Below are 5,382 nucleotides of genomic sequence, written 5' to 3' on the forward strand. Positions count from 1 at the left end.
GAGTAACTCGCCGTTACAAGTCCGCTGCTCGCGTCTTGCAATCAGAGTTTGATGGCCTCCAGGTGCTTGTTTCAAAAAGTACTTGGTGGTTGGATACAGGTGCAAGTCAGGTGGTGCAGGGGCGCCACAGGGATATATTTTTCAAAATTCAATCAATCATAACTTCATTTTCTATTTTCAAATATTTTTTTGGTTTATCTTTATTTCAGTAATTATAGTGTCAGGTTCAAACACTGATGACATCTATTAACCAAGACAAGAGGCAAGGAATCAAACAGAGGCAGAATTCAATTTTGCTCAATTGAGGAGAAACGTGTCAACCTGTAACCTCTTACAGTGTCACCCAAGCTCTGGCGAAAGATTGTACGCCACTTCTTTTTATTTGGACTTTCCCTGTTTACATAACAACATCTGTTTCTAAAGGAATGGGGGGTATGTAAACAGTCATTGTTTTCGGTCGCATTAACACAAAATAAAAAGATGCCTCGGGCTTGGGCTGGTCCTGGATTCAGCTTGATCAGGTCTTTGATAACAATAGATAACCGCCTCCCGTCTCCTCCCATCGTACACATTGGAATTTTCCAAGCCTTTGCTTGGTGTAAATAAGACAGCCTCTTGTCTGTTCATTGGGAACTCAGAACGGAAAGTTTTTTTGATAATTTACATACAATTTTTCTGACATATAGCAAGATGCCTGAAAGGGTTATTCCAACGTCATTAACAATAATTGCTTCTGTGTGCAAAATAAATGATTTATTTTCACATACGGACGCCAGCGCAGGGGAACTTTGTGCACCTAACTTTAATGCCTAACATGTTAATATGTGACACATCATTTTTTTTTACACTCCTCCCATCGTACACAATGGAATTTTCCAAGCCTTTGCTTGGTGTAAATAAGACAGCCTCTTGTCTGTTCATTGGGAATTCAGAACAGAAAGTTTTTTTGATAATTTACATACAATTTTTCTGACATATAGCAAGATGCCTGAAAGGGTTATTCCAACGTCATTAACAATAATTGCTTCTGTGTGCAAAATAAATAATTTTTTTTCACATACGGACGCCAGCGCAGGGGAACTTTGTGCACCTAAATTGAATGCCTAACATGTTAATATGTGACACATCATTTTTTTTACACTCCTCCCATCGTACACAATGGAATTTTCCAAGCCTTTGCTTGGTGTAAATAAGACAGCCTCTTGTCTGTTCATTGGGAACTCAGAACGGAAAGTTTTTTGATCATTTACATACAATTTTTCTGACATATAGCAAGATGCCGGAATGGGTTATTCCAACGTCATTAACAATAATTGCTTCTGTGTGCAAAATAAATGATTTATTTTCACATACGGACGCCAGCGCAGGGGAACTTTGTGCACCTAAATTTAATGCCTAACATGTTAATATGTGACACATCTTTTTTTTTTACACTCCTCCCATCGTACGCAATGGAATTTTCCAAGCCTTTGCTTGCTGTAAATAAGACAGCCTCTTGTCTGTTCATTGGGAACTCAGAACGGAAAGTTTTTTTGATAATTTACATACAATTTTTCTGACATATAGCAAGATGCCTGAAAGGGTTATTCCAACGTCATTAACAATAATTGCTTCTGTGTGCAAAATAAATAATTTATTTTCACATACGGACGCCAGCGCAGGGGAACTTTGTGCACCTAAATTTAATGCCTAACATGTTAATATGTGACACATCTTTTTTTTTTATACACTCCTCCCATCGTACACAATGGAATTTTCCAAGCCTTTGCTTGGTGTAAATAAGACAGCTTCTTGTCTGTTCATTCGGAACTCAGAACGGAAAGTTTTTTTGATAATTTACATACAATTTTTCTGACGTATAGCAAGATGCCTGAAAGGGTTATTCCAACGTCATTAACAATAATTGCTTCTGTGTGCAAAATAAATGATTTATTTTCACATACGGACGCCAGCGCAGGGGAACTTTGTGCACCTAAATTTAATGCCTAACATGTTAATATGTGACACATCATTTTTTTTTTACACTCCTCCCATCGTACACAATGGAATTTTCCAAGCCTTTGCTTGGTGTAAATAAGACAGCCTCTTGTCTGTTCATTGGGAACTCAGAACAGAAAGTTTTTTTGATAATTTACATACAATTTTTCTGACATATAGCAAGATGCCTGAAAGGGTTATTCCAACGTCAATAACAATAATTGCTTCTGTGTGCAAAATAAATAATTTATTTTCACATACGGACGCCAGCGCAGGGAAACTTTGTGCACCTAACTTTAATGCCTAATATGTGACACATCATTTTTTTTTTACACGTAATTATGAGTACCGTATTTTCCAGACTATAAGGAGCACTTAAAATCTTTTTTTTTTTCTCAAAACTTGACAGTGCACCTTATAACCCCGGTGTACGGAAGAATTCTGGTTTTGCTTACCGACTTCGAAGCAATTTTATTTGGTACATGGTGTTATGATAAGTGTGACCAGTAGATGGCAGTCAAAAATAAGAGATATGTGTAGACTGCACTTTGATGGCAATATGACTCGAGTAAACCTACTCAGTGGCCTAGTGGTTAGAGTGTCCGCCCTGAGATCGGTAGGTTGTGAGTTCAAACCCCGGCCGAGTCATACCAAAGACTATAAAAATGGGACCCATTACCTCCCTGCTTGGCACTCAGCATCAAGGGTTGGAATTGGGGGTTAAATCACCAAAAATGATTCCCGGGCGCGGCACCGCTGCTGCCCACTGCTCCCCTCACCTCCCAGGGGGTGAACAAGGGGATGGGTCAAATGAAGAGGACAAATTTCACCACAATCATTGGGACTTTAACTTTAACTTTTAAACACCAACATTTTATATGTTTCATTGAAAATATAGAACATTACACACGGCGCTCAAAAATCCATCAAAATGTTTTAGTACGACTTAGGTAAGCTATGAAGCCGCACCGCTTGACGAATTGTCGGTGCATTAAACATATAAGTATTATTATGGTGTGTGTATAAGGTAAGACATATTATCTGGCGTTTTGTTTCGCAATATTATGCCAAAGCAACTTTTCTTACCTTCTGGTACCTGCTGATCTGTATTTGGGATCTGCATAAGTCCTGAAAAATTGCGCGCGTCCACCTTTGTAGTTCGTGCCGACAAAGTAGTCGATAATCTTCTTCTTGTTCTCTATCTTCTTGTTATGGGACATTCATCCTCCGCTGTTGCCATTTCTAATATAAAGTAGTGTAAAGTTCTTACTTATATCTGTCAGTAAACTCGCCATGGAAGCGCTAAAACATACCGGTGTAGTGAGTTTACATTATTCACCCAAGGAACTTTAGTTATTAGAGAGTTCCGGTCGGATGGTTTTTCACAAGACACGTTTAACCCCCAATTCCAACCCTTGATGGTAATGGGTCCCATTTTTATAGTCTTTGGTATGACTCGGGCGGGGTTTAAACTCACAACCTACCAATCTCAGGACGGACACTCTAACCATTAGGCCACTCAGTACGTGTAAGAGTTTTACCAAAACAGCCTTCTTTCAGTTGTCATATAGACCAGTGTTTTTCAACCTTTTTTGAGCCAAGGCACATTTTTTCAGTTATCACCAGACCTATGTAAGCGTCAATATATACCTTGATGTTGCAGAAAAAAGACCATATTTTTTTTTAACCGATTTCCGAACTCTAAATGGGTGAATTTTGGCGAATTAAACGACTTTCTAATATTCGCTCTCGGAGCGATGACGTCAAATCAGCTCTGTTATTTTCCGTTTTTTCGACTGTTTTCCGTACCTTGGAGACATCATGCCTTGTCGGTGTGTTGTCGGAGGGTGTAACAACACGAACAGGGACGGATTCAAGTTGCACCAGTGGCCCAAAGATGCGAAAGTGGCGAGAAATTGGACGTTTGTTCCGCACACTTTACCGACGAAAGCTATGCTACGACAGAGATGGCAAGAATGTGTGGATATCCTGCGACACTCAAAGCAGATGCATTTTCAACGATAAAGTCAAAGAAATCTGCCGCCAGACCCCCATTGAATCTGCCGGAGTGTGTGAGCTATTCAGGGACAAAGGACCTCGGTAGCACGGCAAGCAATGGCGGCAGTTTGTTCCCGCAGACGAGCGAGCTAAACCCCCTATCGACCCTAGCTTCCCTGGCCTGCTGACATCAACTCCAAAACTGGACAGATCAGCTTTCAGGAAAAGAGAGCGGATGAGGGTATGTCTACAGAATATATTAATTGATGAAAATTGGGCTGTCTGCACTCTCAAAGTGCATGTTGTTGCCAAATGTATTTCATATGCTGTAAACCTAGTTCATAGTTGTTAGTTTCCTTTAATGCCAAACAAACACATACCAATCGTTGGTTAGAAGGCGATCGCCGAATTCGTTCTCGCTTTCTCCCGTGTCGCTTTCGTCGGTTTCGCTTGCATACGGTTCAAACCGATATGGCTCAATAGCTTCAGTTTCTTCTTCAATTTCGTTTTCGCTATCTACAACCATCCGTTTCAATACAAGCGTAATCTGTTGAATCGCTTAAGCCGCTGAAATCCGAGTCTGAATCCGAGCTAATGTCGCTATAGCTTGCTGTTCTATCCGCCATGTTTGTTTGTGTTGGCTTCACTATGTGACATCACAGGAAAATGGACGGGTGTATATAACGATGGTTAAAATCAGGCACTTTGAAGCTTTTTTTAGGGATATTGCGTGATGGGTAATATTTTGAAAAAAACTTCGAAAAATAAAATAAGCCACTGGGAACTGATTGTTAATGGTTTTAACCCTTCTGAAATTGTAATAATGTTCCCCTTTAAAAAACAAAACTCAGTTGACAGTAAAATGTCGTTGTCGCAATTGTTGGATATGACTTTAAACCATAACCAAGCATGCATCCATATAGCTCTTGTCTCAAAGTAGGTGTACTGTCACCACCTGTCACATCACGCCCTGACTTATTTTGAGTTTTTTTGCTGTTTTCCTGTGTGTAGTGTGTTGGAATAATTGTTTGTAAGTTATCACAAAAGAAACGTATTACATTATGTTCCTGATAAGAAGATGAATGCTGTCTTTCGAGGCCTAACAAGAGGAAGAATGCTCGTGAAACGCCACTGTGATTTCAACACGGACAGATGGCAGGATCTGCTCAACTTCCAGAGGAACTCTCTTTGAAGTGTTAAACGAACTCTCTTTGAAGTCAACGCTATTTACAACCCGCTGCCCTTTTGAAGCAACTGTGGTCAGGAGACGGGAGGGGTTATCCATTGTCCTCCAACACCTGCCCCAGCTGGATCCAGGAAGAGCCCAAGCCCGAGAAATCCTCTTCTTGGTCTTCAAAGCGACCGAAAACAATGACTGTTTTACATACTTCCCATTCCTGCTGTAAC

This window comes from Nerophis lumbriciformis, linkage group LG31 (genome assembly GCF_033978685.3).
Source record: "Nerophis lumbriciformis linkage group LG31, RoL_Nlum_v2.1, whole genome shotgun sequence".
In the NCBI taxonomy this organism is placed as follows: Eukaryota; Metazoa; Chordata; class Actinopteri; order Syngnathiformes; family Syngnathidae; genus Nerophis; species Nerophis lumbriciformis.